Source organism: Vulpes vulpes, unplaced genomic scaffold (assembly GCF_048418805.1).
Source record: "Vulpes vulpes isolate BD-2025 unplaced genomic scaffold, VulVul3 Bu000000624, whole genome shotgun sequence".
Taxonomy (NCBI): domain Eukaryota; kingdom Metazoa; phylum Chordata; class Mammalia; order Carnivora; family Canidae; genus Vulpes; species Vulpes vulpes.
In genome coordinates, this window is record NW_027325676.1 from 522776 (window position 1) to 545321 (window position 22546).

Genomic DNA, 22546 nt, shown 5'->3' on the forward strand with positions numbered 1-22546 from the left:
TGACATATCAGATAAGGGATAGTTTCCCAGGTCTATAAAGAACTTCTTAAACTCAACACCAAAGAAACAAACAATCCAATCATGAAATGGGCAAAAGACATGAAGAGAAATCTCACAGAAGAAGACATAGACATGGCCAACACGCACATGAGAAAATGCTCTGCCTCCCTGGCCATCAGAGAAATACAAATCAAAACCACAATGAGATACCACCTCACACCAGTGAGAAAGGGGAAAATTAACAAGGCAGGAAACAACAAATGTTGGAGAGGATGTGGAGAAAAGGGAACCCTCTTACACTGTTGGTGGGAATGTGACCTGGTGCAGCCACTCTAGAAAACTGTGTGGAGGTTCCTCAAAGAGTTAAAAATAGACCTGCCCTACGACCCAGCAATTGCACTGCTGGGGATTTACCCCAAAGATTCAGATGCAATGAAATGCCAGGACACCTGCACCCCGATGTTTCTAGCAGCAATGTCCACAATAGTCAAACTGTGGAAGGAGCCTCGGTGTCCATGGAAAGATGAATGGATAAAGAAGATGTGGTTTATGTATACAATGGAATATTACTCAGCCAATAGAAATGACAAATACCCACCATTTGCTTCGATGTGGATGGAACTGGAGGGTATTATGCTGAGTGAAGTAAGTCAATCGGAGAAGGACAAACATTATATGGTCTCATTCATTTGGGTTATATAAATAATAGTGAAAGGGAATAGAAGGGAAGGGAGAAGAAATGGGTAGGAAATATCAGAAAGGGAGACAGAACATGAGAGACTCCTAACTCTGGGAAACGAACTAGGGGTGGTGGAAGGGGAGGAAGGCAGAGGGTGGGGGTGAATGGGTGACGGGCACTGAGGGGGGCACCTGACCAGATGAGCACTGGGTGTTATTCTATATGTTGGCAAATTGAACACCAATAAAAATAAATTTATTATTTAAGAAAAAAAGGATGCAAGTAAGAAGACAGCACAGAGAAACCTGCATTTCTGCCTCCTGGGCGGTGAATGCCGAGTGGATCTTTCCAGGTTGGAAGGAAAAAGAGAAAGAGTTTGATGTACTTGTGAAACAGGACATAAAGCCACCCCGACGAGGCTTTGACAAAAGTTACCGGTAAATAAAAGATGAGCGATTTGTCTTTTTGAGGCTTAACTAGGGTGGCACCTGGCTCCGTGATGGGGTTGTAACAAGGAGAAAGCTGCATAAGCAGGCACGATGGGGATTCGGTCACGGGGGGACAGTCTCTGAAGGTTGAGCCACTCACAGGAACACGGCCCCCGTACCGCAGCCTTTCAAAGGGAGTCGCACGGGATTTCTGGGTCTGGTTAGAATGAATTTACTTAATTAAGAACAAACTTTAGTTATGGGCATTCTCTGCAATCTGAGAGTGCAGCAACCAAAAGAAAAGCAAGGACATAATCCTGCTGCCTTTATAGGGGATTACGGAGATGCTCCGACTCGAGCCTTTAAACCCACTCCAGACACGCCTCCCATCCTGCAGGCCTTAAGACCCCTTTGAGCAGCTCATTCCACCCATCAATGTGTCCGACAAACTGTGATCACATAGATGCAAAAAGGACACTTCACACCCAGATATGTCCCCACTCAGCAGCGTCCAGAAAGTTGGGAGCCAGGCCGCTGCACCTCGGGGCCAGGTCCCCCTGTGGCCAGGCCGGTGGTGCAGCCAGGCCCAGCTCCCGGAAAGCACGGTGTGGGCAGCTCAGGGTGCAGGTGAGGGGGTGCTGTGATGTCCGGGGGTCGGGGGCACCCCACCCACCTCCTCCCGGTCCCCCTGCTCTGCACGAAGGCTTTGGCTACTGGCTCTGGCCCAACAGTGCCTGCCCTAGGCCTGTGTCTCCCTTCCTGTGGGAACCAGGACACAGCCAGGCTTCAGGGTGGCCCTGGACCCCTGACACTCTGCGGGGGAGGGTCCCCAAGGGTCCTTCAGCCTGGCCCCCGGACTAGCCAGCCCTCCACCTCCACACCAGGATGCTCCAGGGGCAGGACACAGGACAGGGCCCCGGGAGGGCCTGGCGGGTGGGAGGGTACTCCTGTGACTGGCCCTCCTCTCCATCCCTGGGGTAGGGTGCTCCCGTGACCCAGTCCTCCTCTCCATCCCCAGGGGAGGGTGCTCCTGTGACCTGCCCTCCCTCCTCTCCATCCCCAGAGGAGGGTGCTCCTGTGACCCCACCCTCTTCCCCATCCCTGGGGGAGCTTGCTCACAGTGACCAGCCCTTCTCCCCAGTCCCAGCCCCTTTGCCCTGGGAAATGTCTCTCTTCATGTCAGTTGACACCTTGAGCCTTCCTGAGACCTTTGCCTCTAAAATGGGCTTAAAAACACAAAGGCTTTTACAGTTTGACTCCTTCTCGCTCTTAAAGTGCAATGATGGTCTCTTGCTGTTCTGGACATCTTACCTGTAATTAGAAGAAATTCTCTGAAGGTGCATTTACCTTGTTTTCAATGATGAGAAAAATTATTATTTTAATGAACCTGATTATCCCTGTCTTTTTGGTTGTGTGTGTAAGTGCCCTCCGCATGGACTTTAGGGATGGAGTTCTGGATCATAGGCTCTATGTAGTTCGTGTATTTTAATTTTACATGCATTTTATACTCCATGAGCTATTGTTTCTGCTTTTAGGGTCATAATTTACTTATATTTGCCCACACATTTTTTCTTTCCATTACTCTGTACCTTAATGATTTTAGTGTTTCTCTCTGTTATCGTATTTTTGTCCTGGAAAAAGTAATTTTCGTAACTCTTTCAAATGAGAGTGTGCTGCTGATGAATTCACTCCATCTTATTTTGGTTGGAGATATTGATTTCTATTCTTCAGTCCAAAAGATACAGATATAGAATTCTGTTTGGCAGTCATGTTCTTTCTGGAATTTAAAGGTTATTCCATTGCCTTCTGGCTTTCATCATTTAAGATGATAATACTTAACTGTCAATTTTATTGTTACTCCATGAAGGCTAAACTTCTCTTAATGCTCCCACCCCTGGCTGCTTTTCAGTTTCTAATTTCTTTTTAACTTATATTTTAATATGCTCAGATTCATATGTCTTATGCTAGTTTGCTTCTTTGTGTTTACCTGCCTGGGATGTATCATTCTTGAATCTATAGATGATGCATTTTATCATTTTTAGAAAATCTCAGCCATTATTTCTTCAAGTATTATGTTAGCATCACCTTCTCATTTCTGTGTTGCTTCATTTGCAATTACATAAATTAGACGTTATTCCATATACACACATTTTATCTTTTTCTTCCTTCTCTTTGTTCACATGTAAAAGCTCTTCTGGTGCTCTAGTCTGGATATTTTCTCCTGAACTTTATTCCAATCCTCCATTCTTCTTTACCTAATCCATGGATGAGTGACTTTTTTTTTTTTTTTTATAAAAGACTAGATAAGAAATATCTTATGCTTAGGACATACAGGTAGAAAACTGGGCATCCTAATACACAGAGAGTCAGACACATTATGTAACCACGTGGCTATGACCTGTTCCAATACAAAATCCATTATCAAGTATTCTGCACTTGGACCGTAGGCTGACATTTGCCAATATTATGTTTAATAAGACCTTTGAGTTCATAATTTCATTACTGTATTTTTTATGCCTAGAGTTTACATTAGACCATTTTCATAGCCTCTAGTTCTCTGGTGAAATTTAACAGATTACCAGCTCTTTCCTGAGCACCTTAGTTGTCATTATTTTGTCATTTGTGTCTGAGAATTCCAACATCTGAATCAGCACTGAGTCTACTTCTACTGCTGTTTTTTGCTCTTAGCTGTATCTCTTGCCGTGTCTATTAACATCTTATGAAGTCGGAGACTTAATTAATATGAAAAACTCTCAGAGCTCTAGATGATACATTATCTTCAGCCTGTAGTCAGCATATGGACGTATCATCTTAGTACAAGTCAGGTCAAGCTCGATCAAGGCTGAGTTTAGTGCTTTTAAGTCCTGGTGTATTTCTGCTTCTCCCTTACTCCTGTGGTTACTTGTTTTCAGAAGTCCTACATGAAATTCTTGGGAATTTGTAAGGGGCCCTACTCAGTGGCAAGCCCTGTGTGCCGTCCTGGTGCTGGAGCTGCCCACTGCTGCAGGGCCCCAGCCCTCTGGCCTGCATGGCCTCGGGGTCGCTGGGTTCCTGGAGGAGGCAGCAGTGCTCCCTTGCCCAAGTCTCACTTGCAGGGAGATCTTGTTACTCAGGCATGGCGGGCTTAGCATCCTTGGCGTCTGGGTTGCACCTACCAGTCTTCAGAAATGTGGAGAAACTCCATTTATGGTCTCCGTCCCTTAGCAGCCATCCTGCTCAGCTTCTCAGCTATTCCCTCTCATCTTAGAAATGGATGTTTGCTTGTCATGAAGAGCGACGTGTGGCACCAAGTCTTCCCCTGTGAGCATCTCTTCTCCTGCCATAATCACCTTTCAAGCACACACTTACTTGCTAATTTTTCATTGCCTTTAAATAGATGGTTGATTTTTATTGTCTGCTTGTTTGAATAATTTCTAGTTTTTTCCTTAGTTTTTTGCTTCGTTTTGAGAGGATATTATATAGATTGCTACGAGCTAGTCCGTCATTACCGGGAAAATGAAAATTTACCTATTATTTTTTTTAATCTCTTGAAAATAATTCAACATGACATTTTCTCCTCTTTTTATCACTTGCATTTGCTGTATCAAAGTCATGCACTTCATGTTTCCTCTCTGCTCCATGTCCGAGGAGATCCCTCAACCTGTGTTACCCACACTCCCTTGCTGCCTGGCTTCCTAGTGGGTTTGGGGGGAAGAGAGTCCAAGCATGGCAGCTGAGAGGCTGAAGCATTTGTTACCTTTCTTCATGGAAGGAAGCATTCTCACCCTTTGGCCTCAGGTTCTGTGTAAAGGCTGCTCTCACACGGGTCTAGCTTCCGTTTGGCTAGACCACCATCCTGCTTTGCCCTTTCCATGTACTTTGGGCCTAAGGGTAGGTGGTGGGGTTTCTTGCTTTTGCTGGAAATGTGGTATTTAACTTGACCTTGGTTATTCCCTTAATAGCCCCTTAGTTACGTTTCTTTCAGTTAATCTTTTGAATATGCCATCTGCTCTGCTTGGACCTTGACTGATACATATTCACATTCTTCATTAGGGTAATGAGAGGGGCTTTTGGGGATTTGTAGCTAGGATGGTTCAGATTTTGCCCCAAACTATGGACCTTTTAACAAATGTAGCCTTGCATTCAACAGAGTCAAACCTAAAAGAACAAATAGTGATAATTTCATAAAAAGAACTCTCCAAATGCACGTGTACACTAATGTAATTTGTGCACCTACAAAACACAAGATTAAAAAACAAAATGTTAGTTATGAAGTAGAACAAGATACATAGAGTTGTTAAGTAAGATTCCAGCTGGCAATGTACTACAAAGGTAAGTCAGTAATTAAAATGCATTGGGATGGACAAAAATGGGGTAGACAAAGCTCAACTGGCTTTAGTATGTCAGTGTCACTGACTTTGAGTATTTTTCATTACTATAACGATTAGTCTAAGATTTGCAGTTCTTCCCTTGACATGCTGACCTTTTCACACTGATTCTTTCTACCTGCTGCTAAGATGCAAAATCAATATAATCAAACAAGCAAATCACTTGATACTGAAATTGCCTGATAATAGAGAAGAAAATCTTATTACCCAGTGTCCTTGGATGTGCTTATGCATCTATAAAGACAGGCCCAGAGACCTACCTTGAAGGAGACCTGTTACACTCCCACATCCAACATATGACCTTAGTATTTAAAGGTGTGCTGTTGAACAGAATCCAGTGGGCGGACATGCCTGCTGATGTTTGATGCCGTCTCCCCTTGATGATATCCTATGGTATTTCTTTCTCTTTTACTTTTATGGTAGTTTTGTTAGCTTTCCTCCCATCCCCATTTCTATCCTGTTTTTCTGCACCTCACCTGACATAGAGCTCGTCGAAACCAGATATGTAATGGAAGGATTTTAAGGAGGTGATTCAAAGGGATTGTGGACCCTGGTCATTTTTCTTCCCTTCCCATCCTTCCACTCCTTTGGGAGACATGCTGGTCATTGGAAGTATTAACAGCAGCCCCTTCAGCCTTTGTGGGTTTTTTTCTGCCAGAGTCCTGGATCTTGTTCACAAAAACCCAAAGCAAGTTGCTTCCTTAGGGGGGTTACCCTGACACAATTCCTTAAATCATAGTTTGTCAGTAGTCATCCATGTATCAGTTAGATTTAATATACTACTAATTAATCTGTATAAAAAAACTAACTGTAGTACTTGTAAAATTTGTAAAACTTTGTTTTTAGAGCACCTTGCTCTGTTTGGAAAGTTTTGACTATTAAATTTTACTCCCTGAGAAAGAAAATCCCATAGGGAGTTCTATGATTCAGGTATTTGCTGGAAATGATATTTTATTTAGCTGTGCTATGTGTTCATCATTGTCAAGAGTGGCAAAGCATATATGCTGATTTAAGGGCACAGTGCATTTCCTTTTGAATATTTTATCAAAGTTAAGTTTCTTAGTTACTTTTTAAAAAAAGTGGTAATGTATTTTATAATCCATTGTTTTGAATCTAGGAATCAAACTGGTAACAGGACAATATAAAGAATCTACAACACGTTTTTCCCTTTGGAAGCAATCTTCATATAACTCATCTATAATAAGGATATTACATATTCTCCAAATGTAATGCATTCACGTTAACTGGTGATAAATTGAGATGTTCATTCTTAATGTCTGGTTGGAAACTAGTCCCAAATTTTAAAAATTGCTGTTTAAGGAAATAAATCTTCTATAGAAAAATGTATTTTTATAGCATACTTGTAATTCATTCCATGAATGGGGCAGATGGGGCTAGTTGTAATCATCAACTCAACTAAGTGCCTTTTATTTGCTGAGATTGGGTCTCATGTCTATAATATAAAAATGTGTTCTAACACATTTGTTAGTTGTTTGTCTCAACTTTTAGTGGAAAAAAAGGTGATCGGTGTTGGGTTTAAATTATGAAAACATTTCAGACTTAAACTGCAATTGAAAAATATATTCTTTTTTTAAACTTTATTTTTTAGAGCAATGTAAGCTTCACAGCAGGACTGGGAGGATCATGGAGATTTTCCACACATTGCCCACTGACACACACACGTGGCCTCCTGCATTATCAGCATCACTCACTAGGTAGTGCATTTGTTACCAATGATGAATCTACATTGAACATCAAAATCACCCAGAGTCCAGAATTAACCTCGAGGTTAGTGCTTGCTGTTGTGCATTCCGTGGGCTTAGACAATCATATAATGACACTTATCCATCATTCTAAAATCATATAGAGTAGTTCCACTGCCCTAAACATGTGCTCTGTACATTTATCCTTTCTTCTGCCACTGTTGACATTTTTACTATTTCCATATTTTTACTTTTTCCAGAATATCATTTAGTCATAATCACGCAGTCTATAGTCTTTTCAACTGGTGTCATTCACTTCGTAATATGTACTTAGGGTCTCTCTGTGTCTTTTCATGGCTTGAAAGCTGATTTCCTCTTAGCACTGAATAAAATTCCCTTGTCAGATGTACCATAGTTATTTTTCCATTTACCTACTGAAAAAGAATAAAAAAATTAAAAAATGATGGATATCTTGGTTGTTACCAAGTTTTGGCAATTATGACTTAAAGATCTATGTGTATGTTTTTGTGTGGACACATTTAAAACTTTTCTGAGTAAATGCCAGGAAGAGTGGTTGCTGGATCAAATGGTGCGTTTAGTTTTATAAGAACCTGTCAAATTGCTTTCCAATATGGCTAGACCATTTTGCATCTCATCAGCAGTGTATGAGCGTGTTCCCATTGCTTCACATCCTCACCAGCAATTAGTGTTGCCAGTGTTCCAGATTTTAGGAATTCTACTAGGTATTTTGTGGTATCTTCTGCATTTTTCTGTGGGCATATAATGTGGACTATTTTTCATATGCTTGTTTTATATCTGTATATATTTTAAGGTCTTTGGCCCATTATTTAATTGGTTGCAAATATTTTCTCCTGGTCTATACCTTGTCTTCTAATTCCCTTGACATTGAATTTCATTGAGCAAAAGCTTTTCATTTTAATGAAGTTCAGCTTATCAATTATTTCTTTCATGGGTTGTGTCTTGTGTTATATCAAAAAGGCATCACCATACCCAAGATTATCTAGGTGTTCTCCTATATTGTCTTCTAGTTCTATGACCCAGTTTTTTCTTTAAGAATTATTCTAACCACATATTTTATATAACCACTTTTTAAAAATATACCATTTATATAAGAGAAAAATGAATGACACAGTGTTTTTATATTAGATTATATTTAGATTTTTTGACTGTATAAATGGCCAGTTTCTTATAAGATAAAATATATTTGCACATCATTCTGAAAAATGGCTATTATAACTATTTTTAAATGAAAAAAAAAGATCTCATCTAATACAGTAAATTCTGTAGTACCATTGATACCACTGATAGAATCATCTTCATTTGGGGAAATAATTACTAATAATTCATAATCTTGTGTTGGAATAGCTCTCTTAGAAAAAGGATTATTTAACTATTTTATTAAAGGTTTCCTGGTCAAATGATGAGAGACTCTTTAACTCTGGGAAACAAACTGAGTGTTGCTGAAGGAAAGTGGGTGGGGAGGATAGGGTAACTGGGTGATGGGGATTAAGGAGGGCATGGGATGTGATGAGCATTGGGTGTTATACTAGATGTTGCAAATTTAATTTGTTTATTTTTAAGATTTTATTTATTTATTTACTGAGAGAGAGAGAGAATGAGCAGAGGGAAGAGGCAGAGAGTGAGAAGCAGGCTCCTTGCTTGAGCAGGAATCCCTGATGTCGGGCTCAATCCCAGCGTCCCAGGATCATGACCTGAGCCCACCCAGACACTCCAGCAAATTGAATTCAAATTAAAAAAATCAAATAAAAGTTTCCTGGAATTTTGTGCTATGTTTTAGAAACTCCTCCTCCTGACTCCCTATCAATGGATTCACTTATTCACCCAGAAAATATTTACTCAGTACTTTCATAGACACAACAGGGGTTAATGGATATTTGTATTATGGATAAATGATTAAATAGAATGCAAATAAGAGTGACATGCATTCTTTCTTTGACAAATATTTACCTCTCAACTTTTAATTTTTAGCTCACTGATCCTTCATTGATGAAGTCTTTCATTTATTTAGCACTTACACTGGAATCTCGACCTGTAAGTTTTAGATACTAGATTTATATAAATAAGAGATAAGTATCCATTCTGCATATGGGTATTTTTTAAACAAAACAAAATTTTGAAAAGACAATCTTGTGCCCAAATCCTTTTCTAACCTAAAAGGGGGGGAACAAATATGGTGGCAGGAGTTTATGGAACATCTCTTATTTCTTTCTATTTGTTTGTTTTCTCTGAGAAATGGAGAAGAATAAGAAGTCATAGACTCAGTAAGGATCGGTGAGGATGCATTATTAATTTGAGAAGAGGTCTGGCCTAGTCTTCCAGGAATGCAGAAGAGTGAACAGAATAGGAAAAATATATTGGGTGCCATTAAAGTCCTACTTGTGGTGAGACTCAAATGATCACAGAACTCACATGGTATGTGTTTTTCTTTAGCTGCATGAAACTTTGTGAGTTCAGATCCCAAGGAGGAGGAAATTTGTTTTAAACTAGGATTGTGATTATTCAAGCAAATGCTCTGAAGGGAGCATTGCATAACGGAGTTACAGGTACATGCCTGAAAGAAATTAAACCTTCCATGGAATTTAAGCTAGTAATATTGAAAAGGAAGGCACAAGGATGAGGTCATAAAGAACATCGAAAATGCAGTAGAAATGATGGACCGAAAGTCCAAGTGGGTCTGTGGCATTTTTGGAATTAGAGTACTAGAAGAAGTAAGCTGGAAAGATAGGAGCTGGTGATTGGTGAGCTGGGTTCTTAAGGCAGTGGAAATTAGTAATTACAAACATAGGCATGATTATGTGAGTAGCTGAAGCATGCTGAGAGCCAAATCCACTGGAGAGAAGGACATGGAGTCACTGAGTGAGATACCAGGATCAAAAGTCATCAATGTAGATAATAAAATTATCAAGGATTTTGATAAGAATTGTGGTGTAAGTCTTCAAGGAATAAGAGGAAACACAAAGGAGTAATAAAAGGCTTATAAGTAGGGAGGAATATAGTGAGTGCAATACATATGGGTAATTCCTCAAGATTATTGTAAAAAACATGAAATTTTAGAAAGGAGGAGGGAGAGAGCCTGGTCACAGCAATGATTACAGGTCTTGTTACAATTCCTGAGCCTCCAGAGGAACAACTATGCCCCCACCCCCACCCACCTCTCCCCACCTCTTGCCTTCTGCGTTCCAGGCATTTGTGGGAAGAGGGCAATGGAGGACATAGCCTTCAATTGACAGGACTTTAGGGGAAGCGATGTCCTCAGTGGGGAGACACTTTCAAGTAGGGAAAAATATTGATAAGAACTTTGGGGTAGCAGTTAGAGATACAGGCAGGTTTAGCAAACCCTGATTGTGAATTCTGAACATCACTGTGCAACAGTGTCAGGATATAGACATAGGAGTATCACCTAACAGAACGGGAATTTAAGACTGATGTTAACATATTTGGGGATTAGATCCGAGAAAGTCATTATGCAAATGTGAGAAATGAGGAAGATTTGTTTAATGCTGCAACATGCTCTGTTTGTGAGAAATAAATTTTTTCTTTTTTTAATAAATTAATTTTTATTGGTGTTCAACTTACCAACATACAGAAAAACACCCAGTGCTCATCCCGTCAAGTGTCCCCCTCAGTGCCCGTCACCCATTCGCCCCCACCCCCCGCCCTCCTCCCCTTCCACCACCCCTAGTTCATTTCCCAGAGTTAGGAGTCTTTATGTTCTGTATCCCTTTCTGATATTTCCTACCCATTTCTTCTCCTTTGCCTTCTACTCCCTTTCACTATTATCTATATTCCTCAAAAGAATGAGAACATATTATTTTTGTTCTTCTCTGACTTATTTCACTCAGCATAATACCCTCCAGTTCCATCCATGTTGAAGCAAATGGTGGGTATTTGTCGTTTCTAATGGCTGAGTAATATTCCATTGTATACATAGACCACATCTTCTTTATCCATTCATCTTTCGATGGAGACCGAGCTCCTTCCACAGTTTGGCTATTGTGGACATTGCTGCTAGAAATATCAGGGTGCAGGTGTCCTGGCGTTTCATTGCATCTGAATCTTTAGGGTAAATCCCCAACAGTGCAATTGCTGGGTCGTAGGGCAGGTCTATTTTTAACACTTTGAGGAACTCCACACAGTTTCCAGAGTGGCTGCACCAGTACACATTCCCACCAACAGTGTAAGAGGGTTCCCTTTTCTCCGCATCCTCTCCAACATTTGTTGTTTCCTGCCTTGTTAATTTTCCCCATTCTCACTGGTGTGAGGTGGGATCTCATTGTGGTTTTGATTTGTATTTCCCTGATGGCAAGTGATGCAGAGCATTGTCTCATGTGCATGTTGGCCATGTCCATGTCTTCCTCTGTGAGATTTCTCTTCATGTCTTTTGCCCATTTCATGATTGGATTGTTTGTTTCTTTGGTGTTGAGTTTAAGAAGTTCTTTATAGATCTTGGAAACTAGCCCTTTATCTGATACGTCATTTGCAAGTATCCTCTCCCATTCTGTAGGTTGTCTTTTAGTTTTGTTGACTGTATCCTTTGCTGTGCAAAAGCTTCTTATCTTGATGAAGTCCCAATAGTTCATTTTTGCTTTTGTTTCTTTTGCCTTTGTGGATGTATCTTGCAAGAAGTTACTGTGGCCAAGTTCGAAAAGGGTGTTGCCTGTGTTCTCCTCTAGGATTTTGATGGAATCTTGTCTCCATTTAGATCTTTCATCCATTTTGAGTTTATCTTTGTGTATGGTGCAAGAGAGTGGTCTAGTTTCATTCTTCTGCATGTGGATCTCCAATTTTCTCAACACCATTTATTGAAGAGACTGTCTTTCTTCCAGTGGATAGTCTTTCCTATTTTATCGAATATTAGTTGACCATAAAGTTGAGGGTCCACTTCTGGATTCTCTATTCTGTTCCATTGATCTATGTGTCTGTTTTTGTGCCGATACCACACTGTCCTGATGACCACAGCTTTGTAGTACAACCTGAAATCTGGCATTGTTATGCCCCCAGATATGGTTCTCGTTTTTAAAATTCCCCTGGCTATTCGGGGTCTTTTCTGATTCCACACAAATCTGAAAATAATTTGTTCTAACTCTCTGAGGAAAGTCCATGGTACTTTGATAGGGATTGCATTAAACGTGTAAATTGCCCTGGGTAGCATTGACATTTTCACAATGTTAATTCTGCCAATCCATGAGCATGGACTATTTTTCCATCTCTTTGTGTCTTCCTCAATTTCTTTCAGAAGTGTTCTATAGTTTTTAGGGTATAGATCTTTTACCTCTTTGGTTAGGTTTATTCCTAGATATCTTATGATTTTGGGTGCAATTGTAAATGGGATTGACTCCTTAATTTCTCTTTCTTCAGTCTCATTATAAGTGGATAGAAATGCCATTGATTTCTGGGCATTGATTTTGTATCCTGCCATGCTACCAAATTCCTGTATGAGTTCTAACAATCTTGGGGTGGAGGCTTTTGGGTTTTCTGTGTAGATTATCATGTCATCGGTGAAGAGGGAGAGTTTGACTTCTTCTTTGCCATTTGAATGCCTTTAATATTTTTTGTTGTCTGATTGCTGAGGCTAGGACTTCCAGTACTATGTTGAATAGCAGTGGTGAGAGTGGACATCCCTGTCTTGTTCCTGATCTTAGGGGAAAGGCTCCCAGTGCTTCCCCATGGAGAATGATATTTGCTGTGGGCTTTTCGTAGATGGCTTTTAAGATGTCGAGGAAAGTTCCCTCTATCTCAACACTCTGAAGTGTTTTGGTCAGGAATGGATGCTGTATTTTGTCAAATGCTTTCTCTGCATCTAATGAGAGGGTCATATGGTTCTTGGTTTTTCTCTTGCTGATATGATGAGTCACACTGATTGTTTTACGAGTGTTGAACCAGCCTTGTGTCCCAGGGATAAATCCTACTTGGTCATGGTGAATAATTTTCTTAATGTGTTGTTGGATCCTATTGGCTAGTATCTTCTTGAGAATTTTTGCATCCATGTTCATCAGGGATATTGGTCTATAATTCTCCTTTTTGGTGGGGTATTTATCTGGTTTCGGAATTAATGTGATGTTGGCCTCATAGAACAAATTTGGAAGTACTCCATCTCTTTCTATCTTTCCAAACAGCTTTAGTAGAATCGGTATCGTTTCTTTTTTAAACGTTTGATACAATTCCCCAGGGAAGCCATCTTGCCCTGGACTTTTGTGTCTTGGAAGGTTTGTGATGACTGCTTCAATTTCCTCCCTGGTTATTGGCCTGTTCAGATTTGCTATTTCTTCCTGTTCCAGTTCTGGTAGTTTATGGCTTTCCATGCAGGGATCCCAATGTGGGACTCGATCCTGGGTCTCCACGATCAGGCCCTGGCCAAAGGCAGAGGCTAAACTGCTGAGCCACCCAGGGTGCCCTATTCATTTGTTTCTAATAGTGATTAAGAAAAAATCATTTTAAGATACATTGAGTACCACGTGCCAATTCAAAGTTACTATTGATGTTTTTTTTTAATTTCCAACTGATCTAGATACTGAAAAAGGAATCTGACAATATTCAGTTACCTGGCAAACAAAATACATATACATAAAATATACATAAAATATATATTACAAATAGAGACAGTCATATATATCAAAGGAAAGGCTAATTATCTAACTTTCTAAAAGTGAATTCCACATCATCAATTTGCCCAACGCAGTAACATCTTGTGGAGGCCTGTAAATGCAGCAAAAAGAAGTTTATTAGGTAATGGTGTCATTTCTGCATCTAGAGAACAATATGCTATCGGTGATCTAATTATTAATATTAAATTTAAACTAGAATATTAAAATTAAGTTAGAACTTTCATGTTATACGACAGGGAACTACAAACAAACCTTAAATGAATTTCCAAAACCCTGGTCCAGAAAGAGAAAAAAGAACAGGCAACTGAGAGGTTCAAAGAATTGAGAGAATCATCATGTGTACCTAAATCCAAAAAATAAATCATTTTAGTAACAAACTACTTGCAAAGCTCTTCCTTTGGACTGATAATCGATTCAAAAAAGTAAAGTACAGGAGAATGTTGATCTGTATCTCTGAATGACACACAAAAATCATGGTGGCTTACAGTTTTATTAGATTCAACATTTTGGTAGTAACATCTCATAGAGAATTCAGATTTACAGGCAAATTTGCACATACAAGAGCTTCTCTGAATGTCCTAGTTGTTAGGGTTTTTCAAACAAACTTAGGAAATGAAGATAAACAAGCCCAGAAAAATGTAGTAAGTAACCTGGCTGGAATGATTCAACAGGAAAACTGGAGATAGTGCCTTATGGTAGAGCTGCTACAGAGTATTCTCTTGAGGCGGGTGCTCTGCCAAAATCCTAATGCACCACAATGACCGTTTCTGAATTCATAAAGTATGGAAGGGTTGCCATATACTGTTATATCCAACTGTCATGAAGTTTGAATGATTACCTGTATGCATATAGTCTTTAAAAAATACTATCATCAGTGTCATTACCTCTTTCCTTACTAGTAACCTACTCTTACCTCGCTAGAGTGTCTTAGCTGATTGGGAAGTTCCAACTCAGGAATCAGTACATAGTGATGGAATCAGCCCCTATGCCAGAATAAAAACTCAGGTCTAGAGAAGAATAAGGAGAAAGACTGGACGATGGGCTTTAGAACTAGACTAGGAACTGACACTACTCTCTTACTTTCTGCCTATGTAGATATCCTTCCTTATCCCATGGGCCTCAATTTCCTCATCCATAAAGCAGAAAATAGAAAACTTATTTATGCCTTGGATCGTACTGCTATTTTCCAATAAGTGGCTAAGAACACATAAAAGAAACAACAATACCTCACATTGATATAGCACTTGGCAATTGTCTAAAAATATCACGTACTTTATCAGGCTTTCACCTTCTGAGAGATGGATGAAAAAGTCAAGTGCATTTCCAAGTACACTGGGTGGAGAGACTCTGCCTTGGAATCAGATAGACCTGACTTGGGATTCTGGTATACAACTTATTAGCAATGTATCCTCAGGAAAGGTTATCTTAACTTCATTTATTACCTTATCTACAAAATAGGATCAATAGCACCTACCTAAAAGAGTAATTCTGGATTAAAAAATTCAAAAAATATCAGGAAGGGAGACAGAACATAAAGACTCCTAACCCTGGGAAACGAACTAGGGGTGGTGGAAGGGGAGGAGGGCGGGGGGTGGGGGGATATGGGTGACGGGCACTGAGGGGGACACTTGACGGGATGAGCACTGGGTGTTTTTCTGTATGTTGGTAAATTGAACACCAATAAAAATTAATTTATTAAAAAAAATTCAAAAAAATCTGGGTCCATCTCCCAGAAGAACACCTCCAAGCTGTGCACATTTTACCAATGGGAGAGTTGAGACTAAGTGATGATAAACAATTGTAAAGCTCACACTTAGCAAATCCTAGAGCCAGCCTGTAACTAGAACCATGAGAAGAACAGGCGTAGTGAACTCAGGAGTGAAATAGAATGAGTTAATCTATATATAGCTTTCAATTTTCCTGGATAAAACATTTCTTAAAGGAGGCTAAAACAACCCAATGCGTTTGACAGCTAAATGGAATTTGTCCTCATATATTTCTTTTATTTCTTATGCTTACTTTTCAATGACTCACAAAACAATTTCCTTTCTTTGGCCAGACACCTATTATTAACTATGCTACCTCAATGTTATGTGCAGGAAGAAAACTTATATTCTGTTATGTACATCTGATATTAATATACTCATGAAATAGCCACTTATATGTCATATACAAAGTAAGAACACTTAATTAGGAGACAAGATTGTTCTTCTGGCTTTGGCTTTCCCATTTGGGCCCTTTCACCTTGGGCGAGTCTCATCATCTTTGAAACTCTTTCACTTAATCTGTAAAATGGTGTAGGTAGACTTTGTAATCTCATCCCTTTCAGAACTAGATTCAATCACAGGTGAAATAACATCTTTCCCAAGAGCTTTAATGACGTTAAAGAGAAATGCATATACAGGATGATGTGATCATTGCTGCCCCTCTCAGACCTCACCCTTTGAAAAGGACAGTTGGTATGGAATTAAGAAACACACTTAAGTGGGATATGACAGTGAAAAACTGGAATACACAATCTTGGAAGATTGGGGGAGGGGACTTCTCTGAAATTACACAGGATAATGTAAGCCACCATTTGATAAGCTTTTACCAATGGAACTGCTTCTGTATTGTGGCAATAGCTAGGACCAAATAAACTCACAATGCCTTCCAGTCTAATTCTTTCTGATTCCATCACTATCACAAAACATTTACTCCTGGATATCTAGATGTATCTACTTTTCAAACTTCCTATCTCCTTCCAACATCCAGCATCACTCACAAATCTCCAATTTCTCTGACAACTTGCCCACTGTCCCTTTTCAAGTACCATACCCCACTAAGATTTCATGTTCTCATGCATTTGAGGTTCAGTTCTGCTATTTCAAAACAGCAAATGTAACTATCTCTTGTTTTGTAAGGAAATATAGTCCCCACTGTGCACAAGTAAATATAACTCTAGAAAAGGCCATGCGTGATTTGGTATTTCAGCTGCACCTGTCTGTGACTTAACTTGGTTTCTCTTTACTTGCTGGGAGACTGTTGTCCACATGTGGATGCTGTTAAAAAAAAAAAAAATGACTATGAAATTGGCAAAGGCATAATTTAGTGTATTGAAATGGTAGTAGATAGCGTCAGATTATCCAGCCAAATTGACTAATGACTAATCAATACAATAGGAAATAGTCTTCAAAATTCCTAAAGTTACAAACTGAAACTATACCAGTATGGACGAAAAAAGTTTGAACTCCCGCTCAATTATCAATAGAAGTAGGAGACAAGTGATAAAGGTGGAGAAAATAAAATATAATGAAGTAGGAAGTAAGAATTCCATATGTAATATCCTTTCACTTAATTCTTCCTTACAAAGATCCTAATTCAATCTCAACCTGTATATTAACATCAGTTCAACAGAGTTCAAAATATAAAGCTGAAAAATATCAGGAAAAAATTATTTCCACAGTAAAATTCACAAAATATATCCTTAATACTCCTCTAACAAAACAAAAAATCTTTAAAATGAACACTGGGTGTTTTCTGTATGTTGGCAAATTGAACACCAATGAAAAATAAATTTATTATTAAAACCTAAAAAAAGACCTGACTGTAACAGAGCATTGCATTCCTATTTATTTACTCCCATCCCAGGAGGGGGCACTGTACCAAGTTGTGATCTAGCCCAGAGTGGTGTGTGTGTATGAGGTGTGTACTGTATCAGGCTTGACCAAATGACTTGTACTGACACATGAAATGTGACTGGAAGCAAAGTGAATCATGTCCAAGAGAATGCTTTAAGAGTCGTCATGTTTGGGGGACTGTTCTTTCCCTTCTGCCAGAAAAATGCATGTCTCTTGTAAGTGTTGTTCCCTTACACATCAAGTGGAACCAAATGCTGGAAAGAGTCACAGCCTCCTGTACCCCACACTTGCATGGACAAGAGCTAAATCTTTGTTGCTAGAAACCGCTAAGACTTTAAGGTTATTTGTTTGAGCAGTCTTCTTGGCAAAAGTTGACTGATACAATGACTTAAGCAAAATAATACTTTTTAAATTATTCCCTTGGTAAAAATGAAGCATCTTTTAATCAAGGAAATTTATGTGAAGCAGAAAAATGACAGGTGTATTCAAAAGAGTGAACTGTGCAAAATAAGTTAATTTCATATTTACGGCACACTCATCGGGTCCTATTAAAAAGTGAAGTTTCAAACAAATGTAAATGTTTCTTTTCTTTTCTTTTCTTTTAAAAAAGATTTATTTATTTATTTGTGAGAGAGAAAACAATGGAGGGGAAGAGGGAGAGCAAGAAGGAGAGAAGCAGATTCCCTGCTGAGTGTGGAATCCTACTCAGGGCTGGATCCCACAATCCATGAGATCATGACCCGAGGTGAAATCAGGAGTCAAATGCTTCACCAACTGAGCCATCCAGGTGACACTAATATGGTCTCTGATGGTTTCTAATCACAGCTAATAATCAGCCACACAGCAAGGAAACAATTTAATAGGATTCCTAGGAATGGGATCCTATATTAGACAAAAAAACTAAGTCCATAAATAAAAAACAACAACCACAAATCACTAACATATATGCTATGTTTCTCTGAGGGGCTCAGGCAAAGACAGTAATCTTTAAAGTATCTTACAAAAAAAAAATCTGACATGGAAAAAAAGTCAACAGAAAAGACAAGAAGAATAAAAAGAAAAATCTGTTACACAGAAAACATGTGATCTGATCCTAGGAAACAGGTACTTTTCACAGGAAAAAAAAGGTATACCTCAACTATTTTACTTAGATAAATTACCAATCTCGACAGGCCAAGAAACTTTAGAATAAGATTATGTCACAGAGAGCAGAGTGGCTATTTTATAGACAAGCAATTAGAGAGCATATTGTGTTCCCAGAGCATTTTTGCTCTATTTTACATCAGAAGTTTTTTAACTGACCTCCACTTAACTCATTCCCAGATTTACCTGACACGGCATCAAGTCAGCTGAATGACGTCCAAAGCAAAGTCTTCTCAGTTGGCAGCCTGCTCTCTGCTTTACGGGCACACCTCTGTCCTCAGCCCTTGACTAGCATGCTTGTGTCGCGAGAGTCCCTTGTGTGTGTTCCCACATATGTTTATGACACTTGTACAAGATATTTTAATCGATAACTTAACCAAATATTACATAAACCAAAGATATACGAGTTAGAAAAAAATTCATTTGTTTCTAAGAAAATCAGCAGTATATTTTTAAAAAACACTCAAAGGTAAATCTGTAAAAAGAATTGTCAAGTTACAGAAGGAAAAAAAAAGAGGAAAAAAACAAAAAAAGTTACAGAACGAAAGCAATTATAAAAGATGGGGGAAAATCATAAGTCTGGAAGGAGTTTATACTCCACTTGCTTTACAAGAAGGAGGCTTTACTCATATTACTTTAAAAATATCAAAACTAAAAAAAATAAAAAATAAATAAAAATAGCAAAACTGAATACTATAAGGAGTGGTTATAAAAAATATATATGGTTGCAAACTCTAGTGAGAAAACCTATGCTCAGAATCATGAAGGCTTTGGTCATAAATTTTATTTTTTTAAAAGATTTTGTTTATTTATTCATGAGATAGAGACAGAGACAGAGACACAGGCAGAGGGAGAAGTAGGCTCCATGCAGGGAGCCCGACGTGGGACTGGATCCCGGGTCTCCACTATCACGCCCTGGGCTGAAGGTGGCACTAAACTGCTGAGCCACCCAGGCTGCCCATAGTTTTAAAAATTAAAGAATCAATGTGTTCTCATTCATTTAGGGAATATAAATAATAGTGAAAGGGAATATAAGGGAAGGGAGAAGTAATGTGTGGGAAATATCAGAAAGGGAGACAGAACATAAAGACTCCTAACTCTGGGAAATGAACTAGGGGTGATGGAAGGGAAGGAGGGTGGGGGGTGGGGGTGAATGGGTGACGGGCACTGAGGGGGGCACTTGACGGCATGAGCACTGGGTGTTATTCTGTATGTTGGTAAATTGAACACCAATAAAAAATAAATTTATTATTTTAAAAAAGAATCAATGTATACTTACAAAACTTAAACTAAAATGAAATGGTTGAAATATCAGTTCTATTTTCCCTGCTAGCACAAACTTTTTCTATTACCTGACCACGTACCGGTCCATATCACATCAGAAAAGAGAATTTCAACCAAATTATTATATAACCAAGTTTGAGCAACAGATTCCCCACACATGCCTCCCTAACCAACTTTGCTATCCCTATCAAAGTATTTCCCACCCTGATCTGTATTTATTTAGATGCATCCGCCAACTGGGCTGCAAACTCCATGGGGGAAGGGATTATATCCTCAAATTACATATAAATTATCATTCCCCAAATATATATTATTCTAAATGGCAGGAGACTTCACTAAACACAGATTTCTCCTTCCCCTTGCCTCCTCCCTTCCCCAAAGATTCCTTGCTCCCAGAGGGCACGCACTACATCATATTCATCTATGTAGAAATCTCAGTACCTGACTCAACACCTTGCTCATGAGGGCCAGACACAAAGAACCCAATGGACTAAAAACTAAGAAAAATAACTGGCATTTTCCTGTAAATTAATAAGATGATAAAGGCAAGAATGTCATTCAGGAAAGTGGAACTTGCTAGAAAAAGGACTGAGGAATCAAGTTCCCATTCCCAACAAATTCTTAAGAAATCAAAAGTTCACCAATAATTGAGAGTATTTTAACCGACTGGAAATAAGAGGACAGAGTAGATAAGCAGATGTGCTTCCTGGAAAGAGAACCAGAATCAGGCCAAGCACACTCCACTCACATACCAAAAGTCAATTCAAAAACCTATGAGAGAAACCGAGTGTTCATTCAATGCATTTATTGTAGCACATCATGTGCACCATCCTGCAGGACCCCCCCACCCCCCACCACTCACAAGAAAGTCAATACCAGTTTCTGCTCTGTAGGACTTGACATGCTTTTGGTGGAAACAGAATAGGAACTGGTTAAATTACCATAAAAAGTAAAAGGGGCCAAGACAATTGCATGGAGAGCAGCAGCTATGGAAGTTTCAGAGGCAGTTTCACAACAGTGTTTGAGATTCACTCTGAACCTTGAAAACTAGGAAAGTTTGGGACAAGACAAGATTGAGAGGGAGTGGGTTTATTAAAATAGGGCAAACAATGTCAGCAAAGTCACAGTATTACCAAGCATAGCTTATATTATGGTAAGCAACAAACCTAGCTAGAACACTGGGTATTGCAGACAAGTTGTAGAAAAGGAGACTGAAAGAGCAGCTTCGATGTGTGGAGTGACTGAAAAGTCAGGCACAGATTCAACATGCCCTGCCTTTGGCTCAGCTCGTGATCCTGGAGTCCGGGGATCCAGCCCTGCATCAGGTTCTTTGCTCAGTAGTGTGCTTGCTTCTCCCTCGGCCTTTACCTGCCTTCATGTTCTCTCTCTCTTGCTGTTTCTAATAAATAAAAAAAATCTTTTAAAAAAATCTAAATATGCCTTGTCAATTGCAGCATTTGAAGAAAATTATAAGGCAACCTCCTCACCCTAATGAAATAGAAAAAAAAAAGACTAAAAAGTAGAAATCTATAATAAATTTTGTTCATTTGATCAATATGATGGTATATTTTATGTATCAACCTGACTGAATCATAGGGTGTCAGATATCTGGTCAAACATTATTCTGAGTGTATCCATGAGAATATATTCAAATGAGATTAAGATGTGAATTCATTGACTGACTATAGGAACTTGCTAGCCACAACATGGGTGGGCCTCATCCAATCAGCTCAAGGCCCAAACAGAACAAAAGACTAACCCTCCCCTGAGAATTCCTCCTGCCTGACTGCCTCCAAACTGGGACATTAGCTTTCTTCTGCCTTTGGACCTAAGTTGAAACACTGGTTGTGTCTCGAGCTTGAGAGTCTTTGACCTGAGCTATACCCTCAGTTCTCCTGGTTCTTAGGCCTTCAGACTCAAACTAGTACAGCACCAGCTCCCTTTGGTCTCCAGCTTGCTGGCTTACCCTGCGGATCTCAGAACTTGTCAGCCTCCATAACCACCTTAGCCAATTCTTAGAGTGAGATATATATATATATATATATATACACACACACACACACACACACACACATCCTATTGATTCTGCTTTTCCGGAGAGCCCAGACTAATACAATCAAACTTGAAATTTCAGATGTCTGTTATATTGCTACAATAGAATCTATCTGATAAAAAACTAAAGGACTCTTGATACACCTTGTAGTCAATGAAAACATGTTAACCTTGACCAAAATGTAACATTAAATAGCCTTCAGATAAGTTCAGAGCAATAGTCATTCAATATCAACCATTTTTAATTTTACTTCTTTTTATTTTAATGAAGAAAGAAATACTTCTTATATAGATAAACAATTCTTTTGAGAAAAAAAAAATGAGCCCGTATGTGCAAGAGTAATGCTAGGACTAAGTATATCACAGTGAAATAAATAAAGCAGGCACAGTAGCCAACCTCAAAGAGCTTACAGACTAGGTAGGGATAAGCCATTAATCAACCACCAAAGAAATGGAAAATAACCTGATGAATGCAAGGACAATGATGAACATGGTGCTACTGGAGTATATAATGGAGAGAGCTAATCTCATGTGGAGTTCAAGGATGGTTTCTTGGCCCTGTGATGACTGAACAGAGGAATCTAGCAAAGGAAAAAGAGAAAATGCAAATGTAGAGCAAGTGG

The 22546-nt window shown here is 39.2% G+C and overlaps 1 long non-coding RNA gene across 2 annotated transcripts in view; it reads right to left on the reverse strand.

Annotated features, from left to right (window-relative positions):
* Positions 1 to 7040: 7040 nt before the first annotated feature.
* The window catches only part of LOC140596557 (uncharacterized), a 45328-nt gene continuing 29822 nt past the window's right edge, over positions 7041 to 22546 (reverse strand). Inside the window, exons 4-5 of one of the 2 annotated variants that reach the window (XR_011998487.1) lie at positions 14077 to 16865; positions 7041 to 7611 (exon numbers count right to left, since the gene is read on the reverse strand). This is a non-coding gene — a long non-coding RNA (uncharacterized lncRNA). Of the gene's footprint in view, positions 7612 to 10900; positions 13916 to 14076; positions 16866 to 22546 lie in introns of those variants that run through there. The other variant, XR_011998488.1, reaches the window with a different exon arrangement.